The sequence below is a fragment of the Mesoplodon mirus genome (assembly GCF_964341445.2).
Source record: "Mesoplodon mirus genome assembly, chromosome: 1".
In the NCBI taxonomy this organism is placed as follows: Eukaryota; Metazoa; Chordata; class Mammalia; order Artiodactyla; family Ziphiidae; genus Mesoplodon; species Mesoplodon mirus.
Genome location: NC_138976.1, coordinates 207,742,706 through 207,754,867, shown reverse-complemented (window position 1 = coordinate 207,754,867; position 12,162 = coordinate 207,742,706).

Here is a 12,162-nt window from a genome sequence, read left to right as displayed (position 1 = left end):
TAATAAGTAAATTTACTTATTTATTTGGCTGTGTTGGGTCTTCATTTCTGTGCAAGGGCTTTCTCTAGTTGCGGCGAGCGGGTGCCACTCCTCATCGTGGTGCTCGGGCCTCTCACTGTTGTGGCCCCTCTTGTTGCGGAGCGCAGGCTCAGTAGCTGTGGCTCATGGGCCCAGCTGCTCTGCGGCATGTGGCATCTTCCCAGACCAGGGCTCGAACCTGTGTCCTCTGCATTGGCAGGTAGATTCTCAACCACTGCGCCACCAGGGAAGCCCAGGCACCACCTTTTAAAGTCTGTTTGCTAATGGAAAGGGGTGGAGGCTCAGCTCACCACTGGACCACACTGAAACAAACCTGATGGGGAATCAGAGCGCTGACTCTTCTGGAGGGCAGGAGTGGGGTGGTGTGGAAGATCAAATCTTAGCTTGGCCCAACTGAAACGACAGGACATAGGGGACGGGTGCAATATTCCACTGGCACTTGGCTCGAGTAGTGTGTATATTCCACTGGCCCTTGGCTCGAGTAGTGTGTATATTATTGCCCAAATGGTCTTCTGTCTTTAGCAACCCCTTTCCTCATACTTTGGCTAGGGGGAACTGGGTTTTGTGTTTTTTTCTGAAGCTTTTTTGTCTGTTGTTCTGTTGGTGGTTATTGATTGGGGGTTCCTGTAATACCCTCTCCAGGATGTATGGGAAGCAACAGGAAACACAGGGGACTCATCACCATGTTATTCCTCAAGTCCCAAAGTCCCTAGTTAAGTCTGCCTTCTTATTTCCACCTTTCAGCGTCTTCCTATGTTTGTTTGTTGTTATGTTCAGGGTTTTAGTTTTAAGTGGGAGAACCTGGGAGAAATGGGCTACTTCATCTTCTTGGAAGCAGAGGTCTGGAGTACTTTTGATGTTAAAAAGTACTGCTGACTGTAAATTAAAATTTGATGATAAACACCTTGCCCTTTAAGAATTATTCTACTAGATGATGTGGCTTCCCAAAGTTGCTACAATTTGATTTCCATACTTCTAAAAGCCAAGTGTTTTGCTGGAGTTGAAATTTAATGATAAGCAAGAGATGAGGCTAAGATGATCTATGTGGTAACAGATTAAAGTTGGAAACATCAATATACATTCATTTTTAGCTTAATATTGCTTCATATTACCTTAATACACATGGTTATGTAGAGAGATACTTATAGATATGTGTGTATACATGGGTCATGTACACACATATTTTCTCTTTGCTCTGTCAGCTGAGAAGATCTAGAAGCAATGACATCCGAGCAGCAATTAGCACACCCCACACCCAGATCCTGCTGTCTAATACCTTTCTCCACTCAAAAGACCTAGTTATCCTTGAAGAAATAGCTGATTCTAGGACTGGGGCAGTAAATATACAAGATTTATAGACAAGACCATCTTATAGTGTCAGAAAGTAAGGAAGTTCCAAAAAAAATAAAAAATACAAGATGGGGATACCCCAGAGTGGCACAAGAGCCAACTGAAAAGAGTTCACAAGGGTCAGGACTAGAGCAATTTGAGGAACAAAGTAACTAAAGTAGAATTAGATTATAACCCAAAGTATAAAATAAAAATCCATGAGTTTTTCTGATATAAATAAATAATTGGATACATAAATAAATGCAGGAGAATAGATAAATCTCCAGTGCAAAGGAATTCCAAATAGTTTATGTAGTACTCCATCTTAAGCATAACTCCCTATTCTTTAGTTGTGGGCTGAGCATATTGACTTCCTTCCAAAAAAGTACAGTATGAAAAAGGGAAAACAGTAATCTTACGATGGAGAAACCTGAAAAACACTACCTCAGCCTGGTGATCAAAGTCGACCTCAGCATTCATAATGCATATTCATACTTTGTACACTTGATGTGATCTGACAAAATAACCCTTCTACTCTGTGGTCTTCCTCCCCAAAACACATAATCCCAATATGATCATGAAAAATGCATCAAACAAATTCTAGTAGTGGGCATCCTACAAAACCCTAACTACTCAAAATTGTCAAGGTCATCCAAGGAAAATCTGAGAAGCTATCAAACCCAAGAGGAGCCTAAGGAAACATGGCAACTAAAGGTAATGTGATGTTTTGGATGAAATCCTGGAATAGAAAAAGGACATTAGGTAAAAACTAAGGAACTAGACTAATGGATGGACTATAGTAAATGATAATGTATCAATATTTGTTAATTGATTGTAACAATGTAACATACTAATATAAGTGGATCATCATAGAGGGAAATGGGTATAGTGTATATGGAAACACTTTATACTATCTTCTCAATTTTTCTGTAAAATTCAAACACTTCTAAAAAATAAAGTCTATAAAAACGTTGTGTTTTCTTGTTTTATGATTATGTGCCTGTATTTCCTAATGAATATGTCAATTTGCTTTACCTTCCTTGATACTGATATTACAGGAAATACTAAGTAACTCTGAAAGAATTTGTAACTCCAATTCAACAAGCAATAATACTTGTATTAACTTTGTGGAAGAACCCACCGAATAAATCAAAGCAAATTGTCTTTAAAGGCTGAATTTCTTTTCAGTGTTTAATCTTTTATATTATTAATGCATACCACAAACAAGATTTTGTTTCAAAGGGCAGAAAACATTAATTGTAGGCAATGTCTAAAGTACAGTGAAATATTAATGCATGATGCTATAACAACTTTAATGTATTTTATGTTTTCAAAATGATGAATTGTTATTTCAGTATTAAAGTATTCACTTTTATACATTTCCTACCCATCTTTTCCCAAGACACCCACAAGGAAATGATACTATCATCTGACATTAGGTTCCTCAATTTAAATTGGAGTTTTTGGTAGCTGTGGTTGCCAATGGTCCTGGAATGTGTGATACTTTTACAAATCCTCTCCATGGCAAAATCTGATCCTCACAAGGTAAATCACAGTAGGTGCCTAAAGCCAAATGACATATTGCTTTGTAGCTAGATTACCAAGCATTTTACTTAGAGGCACAATAGGATGTAGAAAAGGCCATTTCTCTTTCTGTCTTTTTCTGCTCAAAGGTCACTCACCATCTTACTTTTTATCAGCCATTTCAGAAGTTTTCCATAAATTTAGACTATATAATGTCACTTAATGTGAAAGTAGCTCAACCTTCTGTTTTAGTACAGCTAATCTCACATTATTTTACTGGTGCTAAATATGTAAATCATCAGCAAATTTTTGTACTTAACTTTTTTTTTTTTTTTGATGTGGACCACTTTTTAAAGTCTTTACTGAATTTGTTACAATACTGCTTCTGTTTTATGTTTTGGTTTCTTGGCTGTGAGGCATGTGGGACCATAGCTCCCCAACTAGGGATTGAACCCACACCCCCTGCATTGGAAGGTGAAGTCTTAACCACTGGACCGCCAGGGAAGTCCCTGTACTTAACTTTTTCTTTTTTTTTTTTTTTGCGGTACGCGGGCCTCTCACTGTTGTCGCCTCTCCCGCTGTGGAGCACAGGCTCCGGACGCGCAGGCTCAGCGGCCATGGCTCACGGGCCCAGCCGCTCCGCGGCATGTGGGATCTTCCCGGACCGGGGCACGAACCCGTTTCCCCTGCATCGGCAGGCGGACTCTCAATCACTGCGCCACCAGGGAAGCCCCCTGTACTTAACTTTTAAAAATAATTAAAATAAGCTATTCAACACTTTTTTCCTTAAAAAAAAAAAAAAAGCAATTCTCCTTAGGCTGGCCCTGTGCACATATGTGACTTTGCCATTTTTTCTATGGACTATCTTCTTATCTGTTTCACGGTGTCACATTTGTTCTACCTTCTCAAAAAGAAGCATTTAAAAATTCATCTACGCGTTCATGCATTCATACATTTATTAAATAAATCTATTGAACACCTACAGACGGCACAGAAATAAAGGCAGAAAACTAATCTGGGTTGCACAGAAAGTAATGAACTCAGTTAAAATATTTGGTGAAAATAGGTATTACTCAATCTACTGGAAATTACATTTCATTATGGGGACTCACAGACTCCAGGAAAACCAAGACCTAAATAATAATAAAGTAATAAAAGGACTAGCCATTTACTGAGTGCCTGCTTGTACCTGACTCTGAAACTCTAAAATCATTACGGATGTTCTGATGATTGTCTGATATAATTGTAATCTCCATTTTACAGATGAAAATAACAAGGTTCAGAGACATTAGGTTACTTGCCTAAAGTGAAGTGGCCCAGAAACTACAGAACTGGAAATTGAACCTTAGACTTCATAACGCCAAAGTCTGTGCTCTTAATCACAATGTGTGTTTGTGAGAGAGAGATAGATAGATAGAGAGAGAGAGAGAGAGAGAAAGAGAGAGAATGTGTTTAATAGAGAACCTCTGAGAAATGGCAAGAAAACTGCCAGGTATCCATAAAACAATAATTTAGGAGCTTCTTACTATACAAGTAATTGTTAATCATATGGCTGAACTAAGGATCTCTCACTTTTGAACTAAGACATGAAAAGCTTCCAGAAGTTGAGTCTAAATTTTACACTTACATAAGATACTTCATACAGGATGCTAAAGTATAATAACTAAAGAGCTCTGAAAATACTGGAAGCATTCATATAAGAATGATTTCATAATGTGGATAATAGAGGATTTAAGAAATTGGCAGATGCAACTGCAGACTCATTTGTTATCATTTCTGTGAAGGGCAAGATAAATGAATAAAATGAGAAAAATGAAAAAAGAATGGCTAGCAATTTTAGGTAGTTTGCTGAATCTCCATACTAGGAAAGACTAAGCAAAAAAAAAAAAAAAAAAATTCTCGAAATATTATTTTGAAAGCACCTACAAGTGTATATGGTCTTTTTATACCAAATAACTTGGAGTTATGAACTGTCAAATAAGTCTAATCTTCTCTGATGATAAAATTGCTGACTTTATTTGAAACTATGGAATGAAAAATGAGGTAATAATCAGAAATTCTTAAGAAAAGGAGTAGAAAAAACAAAATTATAAGAGTTATGTTAAGAAATATTTTGAAACAAACATAAAATCCCCATTACTGGTACAGAGCTTTTAAAACTTTATTTTGGTTTTAAGTTTTAATAAATATTTATATGTTTACATAATTACTGTCATAGGAAGACAGAATTGTAGGTCAACTTTCTTCATTCTTTCTTTATTAAGCATTATTCTATTTTGCTCCATCATCTTGTAATTATACTATAGTAACTGTGTAACTTTCTACTAAGTGGATATTTCCTAAACTGTTTTCCTATTGTTAACAATTAAAGGTGTTTCCAATGTTTTGTTATTACAAATGACATGACAATGAGCATCTTTATATAATAATTTTCTGGATCATAAATTATTTATTGGCATAAGCTTCCAGAATTAGGGTTAATGTGTAAAAAGCTATTAACATTTTTATCTTGCTAGACATTGCCAAATTACTTGTCAAAAGATGGAACCAAATTATATTGCAAAAATCTTTGCCAACGGAAGACATTATATATAATTTTTCATTTTGCTAAATTAATAAGTTGGAAACCTATGTTCCATTTCTTTGAATTCTTTGATAACAGAGTGCTGCTGGAGGCTGGGAGGGCAGCCATGTCCTTGAAGGCTTCCCAGAGTTGGAGCGGGAAAGTGGAAAAAGGTAAAAAAAAATACTAATTGTATTTCCCTCGTTTGTTATCTCTCACTCTCTTCTGCCTCTGTGTAACTTGTATCCAGGTAGCTGGAGAAAAATCATGTGGCAGGGCAAATTGGTATTCCAATAACTTAATAATCACCAGCTTCAAATGGATTTTCAAGACTGGAAATAGTGCTCTGACTTACAGTAAGCTCTTTCTAATTCTCCTTAAGGACTATTTTCTTAGAAGCTTTACTTAACCTCCATCCTCTCTACTTCCTTCACTCTGAGCTGGTGAGGTGCTTCATAACTCATTAAGAACACAGAAGTCTGTAAATAGTCCACTGCCAAATCCATTAATTCATTAGCATTTGCATTGATCTTTGTATTCCCTTTTACTACAGGAGTGAAAGTTAAAAGGCCATGTGCACTACAGATAGGATTTCATTTTCTCTCATCTTCTCAAGTACTTCACAGCACTGCATTTTCTACAGCCCATCTACTCCTTATGAATGATTCTTGCCACAATTCAACCTCATTCTAGACTAGTAACTCCAACTTAAAATGTTAAAAACTATACGTGTAACATGAAAGCCTCCCTCCTCCCCTAATCCCTGCATATCTTCTTTAGTCAATTCATGTCTGAACTTTTCAAAATTGTTATCTTCATATATTGTTTCCATTTCCTCACGTCCCATTTACTCTATAATTTACATCCATCTGACTTCTCTCACCGTAATCTCTTTGTCCACTGTCCTGACATTTTACTTACGAAGGTCACCAGTGATCTCCAAGCCAGTATAGCCAACGAATAATTTTTGTCCTATTTCTAGGCTTTTTCCTTCTTTAAAAAAGAAAAACAAAAACAAAAACCATTTTTTTTCTTCTATGCTTTTACACTCTCATCATCTTCTGTCTTGGTATATTTTACTGGCTTTCTGTGTTTAATCTGATTTCTAACATTCTATTAGTTTCCTTTATCTTCAGTGGAATAAACCAGTATATGAAGGATTATTCTCAACAGTTAGTTCTCATAATAACAGAACTAGTAGCAGCAGTCAATACTCTGTAATGCTTATCATGTGCCAGACACTATTCTAAGACACTGTTTAAATCCATATATATACACACACACACACGTATATATATATGAGGTTTTCCTCATAGGCCTATGAAATAAGCCTATTATTATACCCGTGTTACAAATGAGAAAACTGAGACAATGAGAGGCCAAGGTCACATGATCAGTACTTGGTGAAGCTACGCCTGAGTTAATGCTGGAACTTTAGAGTAGACAAGTTAATAATGTCTCACAGATTGGCCCTAAATGTGAGCAACATTTAATTAATGACTTATGAAGTATCAGAAAAAAATGGAACATTTTAAATTGATTGGGAACTACTAAGTCATGTATCAGTAACTAAGAATGACTCTTATTGAATGAAATTATTTTTCATTATTCTTTTGAAAGGAGAATATTCTTGTGTTAGTGTTTCAGTTTTTTTTTTCATTCACATATTTATTCATTTATTAGACACACATTTCCTTCTATGTGCCAGTGTCTGCTGCAAGCCTTGGAAGATTCAGTGGTGAGCAAAAAATTACAAAGTCCTTGCTCTTAAGCAAATGTCCAGTGGTGGAGGAATACAGAGTAAACATGTAAATAAATTTTGTACAGCGACAGAAATACGACTGGAAAATGGGACGGAGAGGCACTGAGGAGGCAGGTCTCTTTGGTCAAGATAGTAGTGGTGGCGTTTGAACCGAGACCTTAATGATCAGAGGGAAATTGGTCTGGGTAGAAGGATTAGCCAATCTAAAGCTGGGAGAGCAAGAAGTAGAGCTTGTTGCATCTGAGGGACTGAAAAAGACAACTGTGCCTCGAACCCCATGAAGGTCAGGGAAAGATGTAGTAAATGACCAGAGCACATGGTCCCTGTGAGCCTGGCTAAGTAGTTGAAAATTTAATCTCTCTACAATAGATAGCCTTTAGAGGTTAGAAGCAGTGCGATAATAGCATCTGATTTGTGCTTTTTGAAAGACTACTTTGACTGTTGAGTGTCCTACAAAAGCAAAATACTTGTGTCTCTATGAAGTGCAGATAGTAAAATTTAAAAAGCCCAATGAGCTCATAAGCAGTTGGTTTACTAAGTGTAATCATTTATCTTAACTAGACTTCATTAATATAAGCTTGGTGACCTTGGGGCCCTGGGACATATTAGATTAGGGAAACCCAACTATTTTCAAATAGTGTGATTTGAAAAATTCTCGAAAATGTTGGGGTTCAGGAAGATTATTTTAGTGCTGGGCCTGGATGGGAAGTTTAGAATAAGAAAAGAAAGTATGATGGCTGGCTTCCATCTATTCTCCCTTCCTGTGGGAGAAATGATGGTGGGGTGACTACTTTGCTGTTGACCCAATGCTTAAATTTCAGAGCTAGTTCAATCCAGTAAATACTTGCTGAACAACTATTTTATGTTAGGCACCTTGCTGAAACTGGGAATATAGAGAATAATTAATAATAAAAGCAGGTATTACCAACAAGAGACAGGCACTGTGCTAATGCTAAACATGCACCATCTCAAGTTACATTAATTTACACACTAACCATATAGGGTAGATGCATTTATGATACCATTTTCCGGGTGAGAAATCTAATCCCTTTAAAGGGCTTAAGTTACTTCTCCAAGGTTACACAGCTAGTTAGGGGCATAGGCAGTATTTGGACTCAGGTCTGGTATCAGCACCAATTCTCTTAGCCATTATGCTCTATAAGGACCTTACTTGAGAAGTTCAGGATTATACATATATGGGTACAACTAACCCTAAGACCATCTGGCAAAACTGGCTGCTTGAGAAGTCCTGGATTTATGTAAGATGCTCTTGGAATGGAGAAGATCGTGAAGGAGGGTCCCCAAAACACACTCTCTATACTAAGGGGTAAAAAGAGAGAAAGAATTAGCCTACAGCAGTATGATATTGAGGACGAAGAAACAGTGTTTCTCTCTTTTGTGAATAGTTATTAAATTATTTCTACTTCAAAATATCAGAAAGAAATCACAGTACTATGGACAGTTTGTGGAGCCACCCTATCTTAGCGTGAATCCTGGCAGGTGTAGAGTTCATAGTATGACCCTGGCACCTAAGTGTAGTTAAGTAAGCTTTCATTTTTCTTTAGGCTGAAAGCAAAATAGCTTTCTGATAGGTATAGTTTAGGAAAGTCTTCAAAGAAAATATTTAAAGTCCAATATCTCAGAGAAAAGCAATTTTGCAAAAGATCTGTCAGCAAAAGCAAGGCCAAACACACCAATTATTTAGTGAGACTTGTATTGTTATATCATTGCTCATGTTGTTTCTTTACGCATTTACCTGGAAGAAGGCTTTTAATGTTCAACAATTCTCAAAGAGATAAAGACCCACACTGACGTGTCAGAAAGAGCTGTGCCCTGGAATTAGATCAGTTTAGGTTTGACAACTTACTAGAATTAGGTAACGTTCTTAATCTTTCTGAGCCTGTTTCCTATCTGCAAATAGGGATAACACTATCTATTAGAGAGGGATGTGGTTAAATTAAATGACACATGTAAATGAAATATATCCTTCCAGGCTGAGAACATACCTAGTAAATGTTAAGTGATCTGCAAATATTCTGCTTTCTTGAAATGGATGAAACCTGTTATCATGTTCTTAACCAATGGTCTAAATATCAAGACAATATTTAGTTAAAAGTTATATTTGTTCTTTCACTGTCCATCTGCATTTTAACATATTCTAACATATTCTCCTTGATCAATTGTGTCAATATTAGTAACGTTTGTCATTTAAGCTATTATTGTTCATATGTTTAAAATATTTCAATGTGATATAAGTCATTACTCAAAGGGATGCCTAGCTGGCTTTGTCAAAGATTTATTTTAAGTAAAAATAAAAGACACATTTTTCATTTCCACCAAGTTTTATTGAACAGTGTATTCATTAAGTGTATGAACTTTCTGGCCAGCTCAATACAGTAGCCAAGACATGAAAACAACCTCAGTGATTTTTGTGGATGAATGGATGAAGAAAATGGGGTGCATACAACCTACTATTATTCAGCCCTGATAAAGAAGGAAACCTGGCTATTTGTGACCACATGGGTGGATTTGGGGGGCATTATGCTAAATGAAATGTCAGACAGAGAAAGATAAATACTTTAGGATCTCATACATGAAATCTAAACTACTGAACTCATGATAGAAAGAATGGAATGATGATTGCCAGAGCTGGGGGTTGGAGGTGAGGAAACTGAGTGAAGATGATCAAAAGATAAAAACGTCTAGTTATAAGATAAGTGAGTAATGGTGATGTCATGTACAGCTTGGTCGCTACAGTTAACAATACCGTATTTTATGTTTGAAAGTTGCTAAGAGAGTAGATCTTGAAAGTTCTCATCACAGAAATAAAATTTGTAATTATGTGAATTAAGGTTAACTAAACTTATTGTGGTAGTCATTTCACACTATATATATACATATATCAATCATCACATTGTACACCTTGGACAGATACAATATTATATATCAATTCAATCTCAATAAAACTGGAAAAATCTCATTTATATTTTAGCATAAATATATCAAATTGGGTTTCTTGACAAGATGAATAATAACTATAGATAAAAGGAAATAAGATATTGTTGTTGCTGTTGTTTGCTTTTCCAGAGTGCAAAACACTAAAAAGGGGGGAGGTGAGTATGGGCTTGCAAATGCTGCTCCACGGGCCCTAATGCTGTGATACAGACATTTAGTCCAGATTTGAAAGAGAACTTGAGTCATTTCAACAAATCTGCAGAACAGTCGTGTTCAAACGTGAAGAGATGAATAGATATCAGTAAATTCTTTTTCACACTGCAAGAAATCTGCCTTCAGCTTTCAGCAAAACCTCAGTTTTCGGGTTATGAGGGTAACAGTTCTTAAGCAAGCAGTACAATGCTTCCACCAGTGCTTTCTCCCTACGATGAATAAGTTTTCAGTCTCCCCACCAGTGTTCATCCCTTCTCCCCTTAATGTCTTGGCCAAAATTGAACCATCAGCCCAGAAAACTCTTTCCCAGTTTCATTGCCTGTACATGACCACGTTATTTCAATCACCTTGGCACATTTATATTACCTACTTCCTAAGTTAGGTATTATATATATGAGATTTTATATAAAAGAATGCCTGTAAAGTACTTAATGCTCAACTCCTAGCACAATATGAATATTCTGTAACTGCTGACTAGCATTATTATTATATCATTTACAGTAAAACTAATCTGTACTTTCTTTCACCCACCCATGTTCTTTGTCCCCAACTGGGGTAAAGGAAATAAATGAACATTTATTATCTACAGTGAGAGTATAGAATGCAGTGTAGGCTATAGAAATAGTGGTGTTTGTAAGGTCGGATCTTAACAAAGGGCATCGTGAAACAGAGGAAATCTTCAAGTGAGCTTTATTAGGGGGTGCTCCCGGGCGAGGTTCACCAGTCCGAGAGAAAGGGGCCAGAGAAGTCGCACCCGGGCGAGGGTTGGGCAAGATTTCATAGGGGAAGAAGGGAAAGCGGTGTGGTGAATCTGGGAGGGCTCAGGGTATTCCTTATTTGGTGGTCTCTTCGGGTATCATGGCAATATCTGGTGCCGGTTACATCAGTCTTGGGACCGCTAGTCCCGCCCCTCGAAAGGCAGGAAGGCTGGGCCGGGTGGAAAGCCCCCTGGTCAGTTCCTGGAACTGGGTGGTCCGGAATGTCTCCAGGTCAGTTTCTGGAACTGGGGGTTCCGGAGAGTTTCGGTCTGATGCAACCTTTGAATCTGATGCGTTCCCCTGCCTCAGGCCAGTTGGCCTTACAGTGTTCAAGACTGAAACTGACCTGGATTTGAATTCCAGACTTCTCACTTACTTACACTTTACGACGCCTCAGTTCCCTTACTAATAATTGGAGATAGTAGACATTTCAGGGACCACAGTAAGGATTAAATATATTATAATGTTTGGATCCAGAAAGGGCATTCATTACCTCATTTAATGTAAACTCTTAGATAATCTGATTGAGTTTTGAGTATCTGATAACGGCTCTGCATCCTTTTGCTAAAAATAATTAGATAGGTAGATAACTATTCATAGCATTTTGCATAGAATTCCAGGGCTTTCTTAATATGAAAATCAATCAAAGGCTTTAGTTGGCACAAAGAACTCAGAGAAATTGTTATGGGGCAAGAATTAGAATTCTTCTTGAAATACAGACTATCATCCTGGAGAAGAAAGAACAACATTTTAATGTGGTCAAATTTGGGTCAAAACTATGCACTTCCATAATGGTGTTTCTACCAGGTCTTGATCTGACTGGGATTGAAATTTCTGACATTACTGTCCCCATCACAGACTTGAAAACCTGGCAGACAATCAAGTGCAACCTACAGTTAAAGGTCGCTCATCTAAAAAAAAAAAATGGGTATGTTACTACCATTCTGACAAGAGCGTTATGAAGATTAAGAAAAAGCACAAATAAACTCTCCTAACACCTGACAGCCAAGTAGTGCATC